This window comes from Aegilops tauschii, chromosome 2, assembly GCF_002575655.3.
Source record: "Aegilops tauschii subsp. strangulata cultivar AL8/78 chromosome 2, Aet v6.0, whole genome shotgun sequence".
Taxonomy (NCBI): Eukaryota; Viridiplantae; Streptophyta; class Magnoliopsida; order Poales; family Poaceae; genus Aegilops; species Aegilops tauschii.
Genome location: NC_053036.3, coordinates 50,116,368 through 50,135,902, shown reverse-complemented (window position 1 = coordinate 50,135,902; position 19,535 = coordinate 50,116,368).

Here is a 19,535-nt window from a genome sequence, read left to right as displayed (position 1 = left end):
TTAGGAGAGGCGTCATCTAATAGCGCGACCTTTTTTCCAAATGTCCTTCGAAGTGGCTGCTTGTGTCTTCCATCATGTCAGGAAGATCTCCAATAGAGTAGTCCATGGCAACCACATTTCTAATGTGCACGGAAAAGCAATGCATGTATCTAACGGCAAGAAGCCAACCTCTAGCAAGCATCATGTTATTGGTCCTTGACTCCTTTAACTGCTGTCGGAAGCACTCGGCACGGCACTGATGTCGTTTGGACGAAGCAAGGTTCGAGTCTCTGGCAACCGTGTTAGTCATATCCTCTATGTATCTGATAGCCTTTATGGCAGCGGTATCCTCGACAGCCTCATCGTCGATGCAATAAAGCCCTGGCATAGAAATGTCACTGATTGGTGTCCCAAGGTCAATCGTAGAGGTGTTGAAAGAGACAGTTACACGGATCTTGCCGTCCTCGTGAACAACACGCTCGCACCCGGCTGGTGATAACCCAAGGTGTGCTAGGAGGCTGTCAAGAACCATTCTGTGTGGGATCCTGAACACGCGTTGGGTTTCCTATGTACCCAAGAATACAAAATTTAAGGTGAGGGGGAACTGCTTAAAGCAATTGAGATCACAATACATGAGGGGAATTTGAAAAAAAGCAATCATAGTGATAAATAAGAGATGCTAAGTCTCTGGTTAATCAGGTTGCCATCGAGTATGCGCGAATCATAGCAAGAGTAGCTCAGAAGGCAAGACTGATACAATCATATGCTGTGGAAAGACAGAAAGAAAATTTGTATAATGCTTGGTCTTTCTAAAGAGACCTACCTACACAATATCAAATAAATGGAGTTTAAATCATCCCAAGACATGGATCTAATTATCATTATTTATTTGATTTCCCTAGATCATGCGTATGTTTCTTTGTGCAGATGGCACTGCCTATATTTGAGAGTATCTCCTCCAATTATAGAGACTGCTAAGTCACATACTGGCACCGACGGAGCCTCGTGGAGGTGAAACGGGACCACGACCCCTCCCCCTTTCTGAAACGGAACCATTGCAAAACTCTGCTATCTGTTGCTAAACTCTGTTGATCCTCCAAAACTCTTTATAACACCCAAGACACAACACAAGGGACCCAGGATTGATTAGATCATGTACTCGCGTCCAGCCCTCGAGTGTGTGTGCGCGGCATGGGAAAATAGCCCATTATATTAATTTAATGTGCATATTTGTGTAGTAACTGAATCCATTGTCAAATTTTCCGATTTGACATTGGACTACCCTGGCTAACCTTGGACTACCCTGGCTATTTCTAAGTCGTACTCTCATTTGGCTCCCCTCTTTAATTTTTGACCATACTTTTGCAGCCGTCTAGATAAACCAGAGAGGAGACGTGACACATCTCAGCTGGCCTGTGCAAGTGCTCGCAGACAGCTATTGGTGGAGCCAGCGAAGCCTAGCGAGCCATGAACCTGGAGCTCATCGTCAGCCATAGGCCCATAGCAACCTGAATAGATCCAAGAAATTCCTCAGTGCAGGCACATATGCAGGGCTCAAAAGGAACAGGAACCCCTCGCAGTTCAGAGCATATCAAAGCATTGAAAATACACTATGGTTTTTAAAATACCTTTTTACCTCTCGCAGTCGCGTTTGCGTTTTCCAAATAAATCTTTGCAAACACTGCACACGGCCTGTTTCCTAGCTTGCTTGCTGTTCAACAGGCCAACGCATTGTTCACAGCCTTGGCACGTGAAACAATTACATCATAACCCAGATAAGGCTTGTTTAGTATACCTTGACTTGTCTAACTTCGGAGGAGGCGTCATCTGCTATTCAGATGTGCTCAGAGGAGGCGTCATCTGTTTTTCAGTTGTGCTTTGCACAATCTAAGATGGTAATAACATCAGTAGGAAATCATCGATGATCGACGCTTAAAAGAAGCAATAAGATGTGAATCCATGAGTGATAGTCGGGGAAGTAACACACATGTGTGTTATCGAGACATGTATAGGTCAGTTACCGATCAACGCATATAAATGGGGACCTCAGGATTGGTAAAGAGAAGCAAGGATATTACCAATGGCAGTGGACATTGTTGGTATCATGACAGTCGCTGGATATGTCGATCTCTTCATTGCCATTTTCAGTCCCTTGGGACATTCTGGAAAGCTTAATTTTTAAGTCGCTTGCATGATCTTCAAATAGCATTCCCACGAGGAAGGCGCCGGAAGTTTGTGCTGTCAAGCCTTTTGACTCATGATAATTTGCACCGTCAACATATATCATCGACCTACCTTCTAAAAAAGTCAGTGCAGCTGAGCTGGCTGATTCTATGGCCATTTCCTTTGTTCTAGCATACCCCTGTGAAGCCCCCGATTCAATCGTACACTAATCATACACACAAAGGTGTACGATCAAGATCAGGGACTCACGAGAAGATATCACAACACAACTCTAAAAGTAAAATAAGTCATACAAGCATCATAATACAAGCCAGGGGCCTCGAGGGCTCGAATACAAGTGCTCGATCATAGACGAGTCAGCGGAAGCAACAATATCTGAGTACAGACATTAGTAAACAAGTTTGCCTTAAGAAGGCTAGCACAAACTGGGATACAGATCGAAAGAGGCGCAGGCCTCCTGCCTGGGATCCTCCTAAACTACTCCTAGTCGACGTCAGCGGCCTGCACGTAGTAGTAGGCACCTCTGGTGTAGTAGGAGTCGTCGTCGATGGTGGCGTCTGGCTCTTGGGCTCCAGCATCTGGTTGCGACAACCAGGTAGAATGGAAAGGGGGAAAAGAGGGAGAAAGGCAACCGTGAGTACTCATCCAAAGTACTCGCAAGCAAGGATCTACACTACATATGCATGGGTATCTGTGTAAAGAGGCAATATCGGTGGACTGAACTGCAGAATGCCAGAATAAGAGGGGGATAGCTAGTCTTGTCGAAGACTACGCTTCTGGCAGCCTCCATCTTGCAGCATGTAGAAGAGAGTAGATGGTAACACCAAGTAGCATCGCATAGCATAACCCTACCCGGCGATCCTCTCCTCGTTGCCCTGTTAAATAGCGATTACCGGGTTTTATCTGGCACTTGGAAGGGTGTGTTTTATTAAGTATCCGGTTCTAGTTGTCATAAGGTCAAGGTACAACTCCAAGTCGTCCTGTTACCGAAGATCACGGCTATTCGAATAGATAAACTTCCCTGCAGGGGTGCACCACATTTCCCAACACACTCGATTCCTGGGTCATGCCTGTCCTCGGAAGATCAACACGTCGCAGCCCCACCTAGGCTCAACAAAGAGGTCAGCACGCCGGTCTAAATCCTATGCGCGCAGGGGTCTGGGCCCATCGCCCATTGCACACCTGCACGTTGCGTACGCGGCCGGAAGCAGACCTAGCCCCCTTAATACAAGCGCGAGCTTACGGTCCAATGCGGCGCGCGGCGCTCAGTCGCTGATGTCAAAAAGAGCTTCGGCTGATACCACGACGCCGAGTGCCCATAACTGTTCCCGCGTAGTTGGTTAGTGCGTATAGGCCAGTGGCCAGACTCAGATCAAATACCAAGAACTCGTTAAGCGTGTTATTTTTAGTAACCGCGAACGCCGACCAGGGCCAGGCCCACCTCTCACCTAGGTAGTCTCAACCTGCCCTGTCGCTCCGCCACAAAGTAACAGTCGGGGGCCGTCGGGAACCCAGGCCCACCTCTACCGGGATGGAGCCACCTGCCCCTTCAGCCCCCATCTCCGAACAGTACCATAAGTAATGTAACAGTATAAAGTATATAGCATATGCCCGTGATCACCTCCCGAAGTGATCACGGCCCAGTAGTATAGCATGGCAAACGGACAAGAGTGTAGGGCCACTGATGGAACACTAGCATCCTATACTAAGCATTAGGATCGCAGGTAAAGGTAACAACTGTAGCAACAATGACAGGCTATGCATCAGAATAGGATTAACCGAAAGCAGTAACATGCTACACTACTCTAATGCAAGCAGTATAGAGAAGGAATATGCGATATCTGGTGATCAAGGGGGGGGGGGGCTTGCCTGGTTGCTCTGGCAAGAAGGAGGAATCGTCAACACCGTAGTCGTACTAGGTAGCAGCGGCGTCGGGCTCGGTGTCTAACGAGAGAAGAGGGGGAAGAAACAATAAATATAATGCAAACATAAGCATGACGATGCAAGGCATGACAATGAGCGGTGCTAGGTGTGCCCTAACGCGGTAGGAGGTGATACCGGTGAAGGGGGGAAACATCCGGGAAAGTATCCCCGATGTTTCGCGTTTTCGGACAGATGAATCGGAGGGGGAAAGTTGCGTGTTCGATATGCTAGGGGTGTGTGGCGGACGAACGGGCTGCGTATCCGGATTCGTCTCGTCGTTCTGAGCAACTTTCATGTACAAAGTATTTTCATCCGAGCTACGGATTATTTTTATTAATTTTTAAAATTTTAATTCAATTTTGAAATTAACAAATTTTAATTAATTAGAAAAGGTAATTATTGGGTCAGCGTGACATCAGCACGATGTCAGCAGGTCTACAGGTTGACTAGGTCAACCCTGGCACGTTCGTCATAGCCTCCGGTTAATTAGACATGGTTAAATAGTTAAGTATATGATTAGGTTAATCTAATACAAAATTAATTAAGTTAATTAATTAATATTTTGTTATTATTTTTTAGCTCTTTCTTTTTAAGCCAGGGCGCTGGGGGCCCCACTAGGCAGTGGCCCAGGGCCTTAGCAGGCGTTGGCTTCACGGGCGCGGGTGCGGGCGTAGGCGCCCGTCGGGGCGGACAGGGAGCGACGGGCGCAACCACGGCGGGGCACCGGGCGGGGCGGCCAGAGGTCGCCGGGCGCGGGCCAGGTGAGCGGGGGGGGGGGGGGCGGCCGGCCGGAGTGAGGCGAAGCGGAGCGGGGAGCTGTGAGTGGCGGGGACGACGCAGGGGCGGCGGCGCGGGCATCGCGGGGACGCGCAGGAAGCAGCGCCGAGCAGCAGCACGGGGATGCGGCGGGGGTGTGGGCGATAGCCGGCGAGGCGGGAGCTCCTGCCGGTGCTGGCGCGTGAGGGAGTGGGGGAAACGACGGGCGCGGGAGGAACTGGGCGGGCTGCGGCAGTCGCCGAAGCAACAGCGGGCGGAGGCGGGGCTCCGGCGGACGCGGCATTAGCGGCCGGTGGCGGGCGCTGCCGCGAGCAAGGCGGGGCGGAGCCGACGAGCAGTAGGGCAGCAGTGGCTGCGGGGGCGAGTGGCGTTGTGCTCGGGCGGGGGCGGCCGCAGTGCAGCAGCAGCATCGCATGGGGCGAGGGAGAGAGAGGAGGGGCGCGTCTCACGGCGGGTTAGTAGGGTCCAGGGCAGTGGTGCTCCTGGTGGAGGACGTGGACGACGGCGGCGTGGAGGAGGCAGGCCAGCGGGGAGGTCCGGCGTCGGGTGGCCAGGCGCCAGGGAGCAGCGGGGGCAGAGCCGGGTCGATCCCGATCCAGAACTGGATCGGGGGGTTGGGAAGCAAAAGAGTGGGGAAGTGGGGTATCGGTTGGCTAGGGTTTGGGGGGAGGAACTGGATAAGGAGGAGTGGGGGAGTGGCCGGATGGCCCTTTGCCGAGTTGGGCCGGTGGCCTGCTGGGCCGGAGCCCGGGGGGTTCTCCCTTTTTTTGTATTTATTTGTTTTCTGTTTATTAGTTTTCTATTTTATTTTCTATATATTTTTGTTTTATAAAATATACAAGTAGTACCTAAATTAGTGTTACAAAATACCCCAATGCCACAAAAAGTTTGGTGACAAAATAAAATAGTTTAGTCATTTATTAATTGTAAAAGGCATTTAATTAATTGTTTTTGCTACTGTTTAAATCCTTATAGATAATTTAAGCATTATATAAAAGCTTGGTTTCTCCACCATAATTGCTTACGATTTATTTGAAACAACCCGAACATTTTAGTTTTAATTTTTTGAAAACTTTTGTTGTTTGCTTTTCTTTTGAATTTGAATTTAAATCGGTTTCGAACTAACGCGAGATTAGCAACAGTAACCATGGTGATGTGGCATCATTAACGGAGGTTTACTGTAGCTTAATTATCCGGGCGTCACAATTCTCCTCCACTACAAGAAATCTCGTCCCGAGATTTAAGAGGTTCGGTAAGGGGGGAAGTTCTGGTTACGAATTTCTAACGAATCGTCTCGGTCTTGGTTGGTCTTCTCGAAGAAGTCGGTCCATTATGTTGATGTCTTCATTTCTCTGCTTCAGGTCATCATGATGAAGTTGTCGTCCTTCCTTCAGGATCTTCACCGTACTTACGAATGGGGTGAGAAGGGAAAACCCTATAAGGACGGATTCTAACAAGATCGAGCATCAGACGGTTAACTTAGGGGAAGAAGCATAAGTATCTCTCGAATTGAAACTTAAGAAGATGTCGAGAGCAAAGTAAGAAGGTACCATGAGAAGTTTCGAGCGGACAGGCAATCGTTCGATGCCTGCAATAGGGCGTGAAAAGGGGTTCGGAGCAATGGGAATAAGTATTGTGTCTGATACAAGAATTGATGATCTCTCGGAAGGTGGCTCGTGAATTACATATGAGGCCACGCGCGAGGAATAACCTTGGAAACAGGGGGTGTACCGGAGAGTCAGGTTTCGATCGTGTGGAACTGTGGGTTATGGGCCCACCATGTGGGTTAAAAGTAGGCAGGGCGGAGACGTCTTGTGTGATCATGCAAGCAAGGCATGTCAGAGGATAGACTATCGATTATGTCGGCAACAACGTCGGTACCAAGGGCGAGGGACGAAGAGAACCATTTTCCTGCTCGTTGAATGAGGCGGACCAATAGGCAAAGTTCTCGTCCATGGGTGGTTACCGGAATGCTATCAACAAAAGGAACATGGTCTTACTGACACGGTTGTACACCAAGGTGTTTACATAAGCAGAAGAACATTACTGCTTAGATCATATAGATCACCAAAAAGGTTAAACAAAACAATGGAAAGGAAAAGGTGATCTTCATATTAAACAGAACAATGGAAAGGAAAATGTGTTTAAACACAAATTTCAGGGGGTATATCCTTCCCAAGGACAAACAGAACATGATATCCATGACAGGATAGAAAGTAGAAAACCAATTAGGTAAGGGGGGAATCTCATGATATTAGCCATACAACGGTGTTTGGATAATTGATAAAGAAAATTTAGCATGGTGCTTCAAATGTTCTTAGTGAAGATCGGAGTACCACAGACATGCTTCAAGATAGCATTGACATGGTCTTCAAGCAAAGGTCGGACTTTGGATACACAAAGGATCCATCGGGATAAACTTATTAAACAAGGCATTCAATTTCCTCATGGAAAAATGGTTAACCTTGTTAAAAAGGAAACTATAACACTAGGTCCTTCGGCCAGGTGTGCTAGGAATGACATCACCTTACCGGGTCATAAAAGACCAATGTTATAACTCTTGGAAATATGTTCCAACCATCATATCTGACCGAGATTCAGTTCTAATTGGGGTCAGGATACCTGAGAAGAAAAAGGTGCGACACAGATTGACAGAAGACATCGTAAGATTCTCAGGAAATGAACTATGGAAGCGAGTTCCAAAACAAGATTTCATCGGTAAACCAAGGAGAGGATGAGGAGGTGGCTGATGAACTCAGCGACAATTCATCAAGATTTTCAAAGGATGGATTTCCACAATTAAATATTGAACGAAAATGCACTTGGAAATATGGACCAAGTAGGACGATCAAAGTTAGAATGGTGATTCGATAACGAAACTATCGGGCATTCACTTCAAAACAATAGGGTTGCTAGAGATATCAAAATCCCACAACAGTGTTCACTCAACACGGGGGCCAAGAAAAGAATGTGATGGCGAGAAGCATCACTGTAACAGGAATTTCTTAAGAGGTGGTGAAATTCTCACGACATTCTTGACATAAAAGATGGTAATACTTCAAGGTAGAACATAACATAAGTCGGATAACAAGGAACTCAAGGTATAACACAAAACAAGAACAAGTTTTGTGTTGGAGGAAATGCAAGAATGTTGTCGATGTTAGTACCAATCATCGAGGAGAAAGGATGGTATTTCCCATCGTGAATTCGATTCACACTTGGAAGAAGGCATATCATTGTTGATGATGATCATGACACATTTGTCGAGAGATTCCATTAAGATGTACTCGATCGGTGATGACATCAAGTCAAATGAATGATTGAGCGAAAGGTTATTGGAACCACTAGTGCAATACAAACTTGAATCAAAGATTGTTGTTCAAGGCGAAATGGTATGCCGAGGACGATCGCCGTAAGCTTGGCTCGTCGTCAAAAGTTGTGCGCCGGAAATAAGGACCAGGTAGCACAGCTAAAATTAGCACGATAATGATATAGCCGATCAGGCTTGGGATGACTTGAAGGATTATTAAACTCGTAAGCAACGAAAATTACTTAGAGTTATTGAATCAGAGTGCGGACTCAATTCACTATTCGATGTTCTCGGTTGACGACAACCTAGAACCCAGGAAAATTGGAATCGGTGAGAAATAACAGTTGATGAAGAACCCATAAGAAGTTATGCAGTTCCATGATATTCTCAAGATACCAGAGTGTAATACTCGATGGTAGATCAAAGTAAAGGTTGGACAGATGTATTGATCTGCAGAAGACAAGTACTTGAACTTGTCTGAGAAATGGAATCAAGGAGAAAATGTGGTCGGGACCACGATTGCAAAGGATCAATACATAGATACCAGATGATATCATATCAAGGAAATAGTTATTATTACAAGAAGCTTCTATGATAGGATCTACATCGTGTCCATGGGCATGAACACAAAGTTCAAGGTCGACTCCCACTTCTCCAATGCATAACCTTTCACTCACTTCTCATTTTCGAAGAAGTTGTAATGTTGAAATTTTATCTAGCAAAATAGCAGAAGAGTATGACTCGTGCAAACTTTCGAGTTCACACATATTAAGGAAGGCATAGGTTCAACCGATTGGGGTATCGTAGGGACATATAGCACAACCTTCTGGAGTAATAAACACATGCTCGAAAGTAGAGCATGGTTGACAAAGCAGAGGATACAATTTACCAAAGGCATTATATATCCGTGGAAAGGCTCACAAGGTTATTGAATATGAAGAACACTGTCAGATGAAATCCAAGAAAAGATCTGGGGGTCCACAAGGGATCTTATGTGAGCATCGGTACTCAACCAGAAGAAGGAGAATGCAAGGAGATCAGATGATAGAAACAACTGACTAATTCAAAGCTCAATTGCAAAGGAATTATGAATTCCAAGTCAAGGGATCAGAAGCAAACGCGCTGATCAAAGATGGATAAGTTGAGTAGGCTTAGGGGTACCCTCAATGGCAATTTGATTGCTCGAGATCCAGCTCATCTTTAAAATGACATCTGAGCTGGAAGGATGAATTCTAGGACCTGATTGAGGATTGCGAGCATTCGCAACATATTGAATCAGCGGACTCAAAATGATAATGACAAGGGATGCCAATAAGATTACTAGACTTGTGGGATTATCCATAATGCAGGCAAGCAAGAATTTCAAGAGCAATAGGCTGCTGAGGATTTTCGGAAAATCGAATGGTATTTTGAGGACTTTTGTGAAACACATGATCAACTGGGGATGAACGAATACTCGGTAAGTGCGAGGAATTATCCATAGGGGGGTATTCATGTGGCAAGAAACTGCAAGGCAGTAGGCACAAAATATTCTCGGAACAATAGAAAGGATTTCAAGGTATCTTGTAATAACAAGGTCAACTGGGAATAAAAGTAAGAACGGCAAGTGTAAGTATTTATCCATAGGGATATTTCGGTGGTAGGGAACTGCAAAAGCAACGGGCACAAAGTCTCAAAAGAGTATCGGAGAGTAACATCAAAATCTTCTGGTGCAGCCGGCGATCATCTGGACTGAAGGGGCTCTTCAGAGAAAGTGTTTTCGAGAACCTAAAGTTAGATTTTAGAAAATCATTTAACCCGAATAGAAGAGAGATAAGAGTCCCAGAGTATAGACGAGGAATAAAAGATCCTAATACCACCCAAATGGCGACGTGGGCCCGTAAGACACACAACCATGTTAGTAAAAGTTTTGCAATGTCTAGACTCGACTTCGGCCAAGGAGTGTGGAAGGGGGATTCCTACAGGCAGTCGGCTCTGATACCAACTTGTGAAGTCCCCGATTCAATCGTACACTAATCATACACGCAAAGCTGTACGATCAAGATCAGGGACTCACGGGAAGATATCACAACACAACTCTAAAAGTAAAATAAGTCATACAAGCATCATAATACAAGCCAGGGGCCTCGAGGGCTCGAATACAAGTGCTCGATCATAGACGAGTCAGTGGAAGCAACAATATCTGAGTACAGACATTAGTAAACAAGTTTGCCTTAAGAAGGCTAGCACAAACTGGGATACAGATCGAAAGAGGCGCATGCCTCCTGCCTGGGATCCTCCTAAACTACTCCTAGTCGACGTCAGCGGCCTGCACGTAGTAGTAGGCACCTCCGGTGTAGTAGGAGTCGTCGTCGACGGTGGCGTCTGGCTCCTGGGCTCCAGCATCTGGTTGCGACAACCAGGTAGAATGGAAAGGGGGAAAAGAGGGAGAAAGGCAATCCTGAGTACTCATCCAAAGTACTCGCAAGCAAGGATCTACACTACATATGCATGGGTATCTGTGTAAAGAGGCAATATCGGTGGACTGAACCGCAGAATGGCAGAATAAGAGGGGGATAGCTAGTCCTGTCGAAGACTACGCTTCTCGCAGCCTCCATCTTGCAGCATGTAGAAGAGAGTAGATGGTAACACCAAGTAGCATCGCATAGCATAATCCTACCCGGCGATCCTCTCCTCGTTGCCCTGTTAGATAGCGATTACCGGGTTTTATCTGGCACTTGGAAGGGTGTGTTTTATTAAGTATCCGGTTCTAGTTGTCATAAGGTCAAGTACAACTCCAAGTCGTCCTCTTACCGAAGATCACGGCTATTCGAATAGATAAACTTCCCTGCAGGGGTGCACCACATTTCCCAACACGCTCGATCCCATTTGGCCGGACACACTTTCCTGGGTCATGCCCGGCCTCGGAAGATCAACACGTCGCAGCCCCACCTAGGCTCAACAGAGAGGTCAGCACGCCGGTCTAAATCCTATGCGCGCAGGGGTCTGGGCCCATCGCCCATTGCACACCTGCACGTTGCGTACGCGGCCGGAAGCAGACCCAGCCCCCTTAATACAAGCGCGAGCTTACGGTCCAATGCGGCGCGCGCCGCTCAGTCGCTGACATCAAAAAGAGCTTCGGCTGATACCACGACGCCGAGTGCCCATAACTGTTCCCGCGTAGTTGGTTAGTGCGTATAGGCCAGTGGCCAGACTCAGATCAAATACCAAGAACTCGTTAAGCGTGTTATTTTTAGTAACCGCGAACGCCGACCAGGGCCAGGCCCACCTCTCACCTAGGTAGTCTCAACCTGCCCTGTCGCTCCGCCACAAAGTAACAGTCGGGGGCCGTCGGGAACCCAGGCCCACCTCTATTGGGATGGAGCCACCTGCCCCTTCAGCCCCCATCTCCGAACAGTATCATAAGTAATGTAACAGTATAAAGTATATAGCATATGCCCGTGATCACCTCCCGAAGTGATCACGGCCCAGTAGTATAGCATGGCAGACGGACAAGAGTGTAGGGCCACTGATGGAACACTAGCATCCTATACTAAGCATTAGGATAGCCGGTAAAGGTAACAACTATAGCAACAATGACAGGCTATGCATTAGAATAGGATTAACCGAAAGCAGTAACATGCTACACTACTCTAATGCAAGCAGTATAGAGAAGGAATAGGCGATATCTGGTGATCAAGGGGGGGGGGCTTGCCTGGTTGCTCTGGCAAGGAGGGATCGTCAACACCGTAGTCGTACTGGGTAGCAGCGGCGTCGGTCTCGTGTCTAACGAGAGAAGAGGGGGGAAGAAACAATAAATATAATGCAAACATAAGCATGACGATGCAAGACATGACAATGAGCGGTGCTAGGTGTGCCCTAACGCGGTAGAAGGTGATACCGGTGAAGAGGGAAAATATCCGGGAAAGTATCCCCGGTGTTTCGCGTTTTCAGACAGATGAACCGGAGGGGGCAAGTTGCGTGTTCGATATGCTAGGGCTGTGTGGCGGACGAACGGGCTGCGTATCCGGATTCGTCTCGTCGTTCTGAGCAACTTTCATGTACAAAGTATTTTCATGCGAGCTACGGATTATTTTATATTAATTTTTAAAGTTTTAATTCAATTTTGGAATTAACAAATTTTAATTAATTAGAAAAGGTAATTATTGGGTCAGCGTGACATCAGCAGGTCTACAGGTTGACTAGGTCAACCCTGGCACGTGGGGCCTGTTCGTCATAGCCTCTGGTTAATTAAACATGGTTAAATAGTTAATTAAATGATTAGGTTAATCTAATACAAAATTAATTAAGTTAATTAATTCTTTAATTAATTAATATTTTTTATTTTTTAACTCTTTCTTTTTAAGCCAGGGCGCTGGGGGCCCCACTGGGCAGTGGCCCAGGGCCTTAGCAGGCGTTGGCTTCACGGGCGCGGGTGCGGGCGTAGGCGCTCGTCGGGGCGGACAGGGAGCGACGGGCGCAGCCACGGCGGGGCGGCCAGAGGTCGCCGGGCGCGGGCCAGGTGAGCGCGCGGGGGGAGGGGGGCGGCCGGCCGGAGTGAGGCGAAGCGGAGCGGGGAGCGGTGAGTGGCGGGGACGACGCAGGGGCGGCGGCGCGGGCACCGCGGGGACGCGCAGGAAGCAGCGGTGAGCAGTAGCACGGGGATGCAGCGGGGGTGTGAGCGATAGCCGGCGAGGCGGGAGCTCCTGCCGGTGCTGGCACGCAAGCGAGTGGGGGAAACGACGGGCGCGGGAGGAACTGGTCGGGCTGCGGCAGTCGCCGAAGCAACAGCGGGCGGAGGCGGGGCTCCGGCGGGCGCGGCACCAGCAGCCGGTGGCGGGCGCTGCCGCGAGCAAGGCGGGGCGGAGCCGACGAGCAGCAGGGCAACAGTGGCTGCGGGGGCGAGCGGGGTGAGTGGCGTTGTGCTCGGGCGAGGGCGGCCGCAGTGCAGCAGCACCATCGCACGGGGCGAGGGAGAGAGAGGAGGGGCGCGGCTCACGGCGGGTTAGTAGGGTCCAGGGCAGTGGTGCTCGTGGTGGAGGACGTGGACGACGGCGGCGTGGAGGAGGCAGGCCGGTGGGGAGGTCCGGCATTGAGCGGTGGGGCGGCGTCGGGCGGCGAGGCGCGAGGGAGCAGCGGGGGCGGAGCCGGGCTCGATCGCGATCCAGAACTGGATCGGGGGGTAGGGGAAAGCGAAAGAGTGGGGGGAGTGGGGTATCGGTTGGCTAGGGTTTGGGGGGGAGTGGATAAGGAGGAGTGGGGGAGTGGCCGGCTGGGCCTTTGCCCAGTTGGGCCGGTGGCCTGCTGGGCCGGAGCCCGGGGGGGGTCTTCCTTTTTTTGTATTTATTTGTTTTCTGTTTATTAGTTTTCTATTTTATTTTCTATATATTTTTGTTTTATAAAATATACAAGTAGTACCTAAATAAGTGTTACAAAATACCCCAATGCCACAAAAAGTTTGGTGACAAAATAAAATAGTTTAGTAATTTATTAATTGTAAAAGGCATTTAATTAATTGTTTTTGCTACTGTTTAAATCCTTATAGTTCACTTAAGCATTATATAAAAGCTTGGTTTCTCCACCATAATTGCTTACGATTTATTTGAAACAACCTGAACATTTTAGTTTTAATTTTTTGAAAACTTATGTTGTTTGTTTTTTTTAAATTTGAATTTGACTCGATTTCGAACTAACACGAGATTAGCAACAGTAACCGTGGTGACGTGGCATCATTAATGAAGGTTTACTGTAGCTTAATTATCCAGGCATCACAACCCCCCATGAAACACCTCTGGCTCCGACATATGTGTACTCTTTTGAGCACTCAAATGCAAAGAAATGGATGCATACGACTCCCCATCTCCAGTATCACTCACCTTGGTGCTTTCTACAGCAAGCCCAAGCCTCTTTAGAGCCAAATCCAAAATATATTGTCGGCTTTGGTAACACATCGTGGAGAGAGCTATTTGAGAAGATATATCATAAAAAAAAATATCAGCCATGTCACAAATGTAGAGAAGATTTACATAAAAAAAATCAACGGATCATCAGCAAGTGGGCTAACCTGAGGCAAGACCGGAATGTGGAGCTCGTCGTCTGATACATAGCTGTTGTCTCGCCTTCTCGCTTTGTACTGTTTTTACGAAGCAAATTTCATTATTGTTAAACAACAGAAAATACAAGGGCAGTTTTAGATGGGGTCTCAAAATAACAGTAAAAGCAGAAAACACTTTATATTGTCTTTTATCCATGTACCATCACAAAAGAACAACAATATTCTTACAGGCACATGGTAATAACCACAAAAATACGCACTTAAAATTAGCATGCTGATAGTGTCAATATCATGTGGAAAAGATCATAATCTGACGTATACACTTGTTATTTCTTATTATGGGTGCACATAAGCATTAGTGTTCACTTTTCCAGAATCAGAAATGTGTGGTCCTTACAATCAACTGGAAATCTTCATCATCAATTAGCTAAATCATTATTCTAAGAATAGTGCTAAAGCCAGGAACATGAGTTTCACGAAAGGTAAAAAAACAATCTTAAGAAACTGTAATAGAAATTCCACTTGCATCAGTACCAATTCAATGGTTCCCAGGCATTAGAGACTAATATTATAAACTGAAAGCTAACATGTCCAGATCTTCTCCATCTTTTTTTGGTGCGCATTAGTATATTTCTTGATATCTACAGAGCCCAACAGCAAGTAAAATCTAAACTATAGACACTTTGGTCAGAAGCAAAGCACATGTCAGGCAACATTCAAACCAGAAATGCCAAATACCTTGATAAATGTTCGACTTGTGTTGCTTGCATGGCTCGGTTGTCAGATGGATTTGCAGGTCTTGGTTATAAGGGTTGTCTGCATGATGGAAGTTGTCCGACTGAGACCACATCATTCCGTACATTGGTGCCACAATTGGCATTGTCTTTACCAACCTCCAGAATTAATTGTCTCACACAACCATCAAGCTGCCAAAGAAAAGAAAATACATAAAGTTTGGCTATGTTTATGCAAACAATGTTTTTCTTTTCTAGCAAATTCACAACTAAGACACTGAAATGGACACTATTTACTACCATGCATATACACGCAAATAAAAAGTTCCTCTACAAAGGTTACTAAAAGTAAATGAATCCGAGAACTAACAAAAAATGCACAAAAAGATGTTCAAACTTGAGCACCTTCTTTCTGTAACATGGCATATACTCCTACAGAACACTTATTTGTAGTCAGTTAAAGAATGACATACAACACATGAATTAGAGAAATTATTTCTATAGCATGGATCCTTTGGTTTGAAGTCGCGAAGCACACAAATTTTAGCTACTGCCTTTGAGGATAGGCACTGGGCTTCGGGGAGGGGGCAAGGTAAGAATCTGAATACCTCGGGGTGGTGTGGAGATGATGGGGTCGCCGGCCGCCCAGCTCTGGTCATGGACTGCCATCCCCACTGAGATCTGGGCGACCACCGTGAGTGCCGGGAGGATTTCCTATTCCTCCTTCCTCACCCTCTTCTTACCACCCCATCTCCCTCTCTGCCTCCTACTCTAGATAATTCATGCATATGAAAGAAACATCTACATATGTACTGTTTATTTGGTATTTTTGCATAATAATAATAAGGTACTCCCTCCGTTCACTTATGTAAGACGTTTTAGACAGCTAAAATTGAACTGTTTTGGGTGTTGTCTTAAATGTCTAAAATGTCTTACAAAAGTGAATGGATGGAGTAGTTCCCTTGAATATATTGGTATCGATGTGCATGCAATCTATTTGGTAAATGATCATATGGGCACTCATGTTAGTGCACACTTCATTCAATCAAGCATGTAGGCGAGGTACTCATTCGCAGGCGACAAAATCTTGTTCTACTTTTATGCTACCAGGAGAAGGAGCTTAGGTGCATGTGATCTTATTCTGTCCAGTATCAAAAGCATATAGTAGTGATCTAAACGCTCTTATATTTCTTTACGGAGGGAGTACTAAAAGCTAGCGTCATAAGGTGAAACAATTGCTAGCATAAATATTCCCCTGTTTGGGTAACACTGAAAACTTAAATAAGAGCTTATTCATAAGAAGCCAAAAATAATACCATGGTGATTACCATAGCTGAAAAAGCACTTTGACCCTGCCTTCCTACATTAGGCAATGAATCAAATTCTACTCTCTATGATCACAAATTTTTTGCTCACAACTTTGAAAGAGTGTATTGAGCAGGCAACATACATTAGTTATATTAGGTTCTGAACATTGTTACATGCAAACGGATCCTTTCGAGTCTGTAACTAGACAAACTTTTGTGCAAAACTCAAAAAAGGTGAAGAACACAACATGAACAATGCATAAAGCAGGTCCTAGTTTCAGCCAGGACCCGACACTGTCGGTTGATACACAGACAACATCATACTCTGCTTCAACATGAACAATGCATAAATCATTTCAATGAAAATTAAAAAGCTGCTACACGCATCAAATTATCATGTCATTGGCATCTCACAAAGACATGGCATCTCAGCTTTCAGCCCACAAGGAAATCAAGATTGAGAGATAGATAGACCTGTGGGTCATCGGCAGTCACTTTGATGAATTTGTGAAGGTCAAATCATCTGTGAAGGTCAGAAAATAACGATACTTGCCGCGAGCCTTAACACTCATCAGACCGCATACATCAGTATGTATTATTCCCAATAAGTCAGTTGCTCGCTCCATTGTTCCGGAGAACGGAGTCTTAGTCATCTTGCCCATGAGGCATGGCTTGCAAGGCTTAAGTATGTGCATTACCGAGTGGGCCCAGAGATACCTCTCCAACAATCGGAGTGACAAATCCTAATCTCGAAATACGCCAACCCAACAAGTACCTTCGGAGACACCTGTAGAGCACCTTTATAATCACCCAGTTACGTTGTGACGTTTGGTAGCACACAAAGTGTTCCTCCGGTAAACGGGAGTTGCATAATCTCATAGTCATAGGAACATGTATAAGTCATGAAGAAAGCAATAGCAACATACTAAACGATCAAGTGCTAAGCTAACGAAATGGGTCAAGTCAATCACATCATTCTCCTAATGATGTGATCCCGTTAATCAAATGACAACTCATGTCTATGGCTAGGAAGCATAACCATCTTTGATCAACGAGCTAGTCAAGTAGAGGCATACTAGTGACACTCTATTTGCCTATGTATTCACACATGTATTACGTTTCCGGCTAATACAATTCTAGCATGAATAATAAACTTTTATCATGAGAATAAGTAATAAATAATAACTTTATTATTGCCTCTAGGTCATATTTCCTTCAGCTTTGTGCCAGACCATTTAGATTCCATTTTCTCTATTTTCCCGCCTTTTTCTTAGTTTTTCTTTGTTATCATTTTCTGTTTTGTATTCTTTTATCAATTTAATATCTAGACAAAACAAATCGGAGGAGATTTATCAGACGTGCATAATTTTTTAAAAGCAGGAATAATTATCAAATTCTTTAAGATTTTTAAATTCAGAAGAATTATTAAATTTCATGAGCATTTTCCAAATAGGGAATTTCAAAAAAATCGTGAACATTTTTTGAAATTTCAAAATCAGTAAGATACTATTACTTTTCTTATTCGAATCATTTTTTGAAATCAGATTTTGTGTGTGAATATTATTTGAATTTTGGAACATTTAAAACATTTACTGAAAAAATCGAATTTGCAATCATTTTTTGAATTCATGAACATTTTTTTGTATTTGACAACATTGTTTTGGAAAGTCAGAACATATTTTGAGCTCACGCACTTTTTTTTAAATCTGTATCATTTTCTCGCTAGCTTTCAAAAGCAGTCTATAAACCGTTCGGACCAGACGCTTGTACCCGAATTAATATAACCGTACAAATTGTCTAGCCCACTAGGATGGCGCTGGGGTGCGTGATAGGTGAGTATCCCGTACGTTATTCGTGGGACAGGGTCTCGCGGCAAACACGGCTTGGTTAGACGTGCCCGCTAATTGGTACAATTTTTATAAAATATGAAAATTATCTACTTTTACTATTTTTTGTAAAATATAAGTTTCAACATAGTGGAAAAGATATTAGGTGTTCCTGAAGGTATTTCATAAGAAAAAGACATGTGAAATAGGAAAAAAAATAGAAAAATAGAAAAATCAAAAAATACCACAAGAAAGAAATATTTGGCTTTATTGAGCCAATACCCATGCATAAGAGCGGACCTTATACATCGCAATAAGTGAGATATAAGGTTTTTGTTGTGACGAGCCATCATTCCACCTTGTTTCTGGTCCTTATATCTGAAAAAATAGATCATTTTATAGAGCTTGACTGTATTATTTGTGATATATTTCAGCATTCAATCACTTGTTCTCAGCAGTGGTTTGCGATAATGGTTCATGCGCTGCTTTGAAATAGTGGAGTTTAGGGAAATTTGCAGCATCAAACTTGATTGAGATAAATGCACTGTTGTCTGTGTTTCAGATGTTTAATATAGTCATGCAACGTTGAAACAAATGATTTTACTTATCCAATCCCCAGAGGTTTTTAATTTGAGTCTCTCTTTTGAAGTTTATTTATAGAGCCGTATGCAGTCGTCTGAAACTGGCAAGCTGTAAATTCAGGACTAAAGCATTCCCAGGGAGTCCGGATTCCCCACTAGTATGTGTCTATACGACCGATGCCTAGGCATAATGCTACGTGGATTCCTAAGCCACTTCATATGTTTCTATATGTGAGCGGAGGCATGTACAGATACGTGCATATACGCGACAACTCCATATCACATACGCCAATACCATTCATCCTCACTCCGGTTACCGAATGATAATTAAGGGGTCTTCCCCTGTGGACGCAATTAAAAGCGGTCGCCGTTTACCATCTGCTGCAACAATCATAGATGAAGGAAAATAGTCCATGTCACTAACCTACCTCCGCAACCAGCCGTCTCGAATCTTCCATCCAAAATTGTCATATGTTGGATGGTCGACTTCACCCAACATAAGGTGACTATTAACATAAACATATAAAGAGGATATTAAATCCTAATACCAAACGGTCTATTACACACTAGGATTCCTCCGTATCCCCGAGAACTAGGGAAACTACTCGCACATCAAGGGCACAAACGTTACGAGATGAATTATGATGATCATGATGAGTTCACAAAAGTAATACAAGATTGAATCCACTCCAACTAATGTATTAGAAATGGGTAGGGATGAGATGGTAATGGTGATGATGCCCGTTGATGTAGCGTGGTGGTGGCGAAGTCCTTGGATGAATTCCCCCTCCGAATGCCTTCTGGAGGCTAGGGTTATGTGTTATGGATGTGTTTCTAGAGTCTCTCTCCCTCTGATCCACGATCCAATTCTACGGGGCAG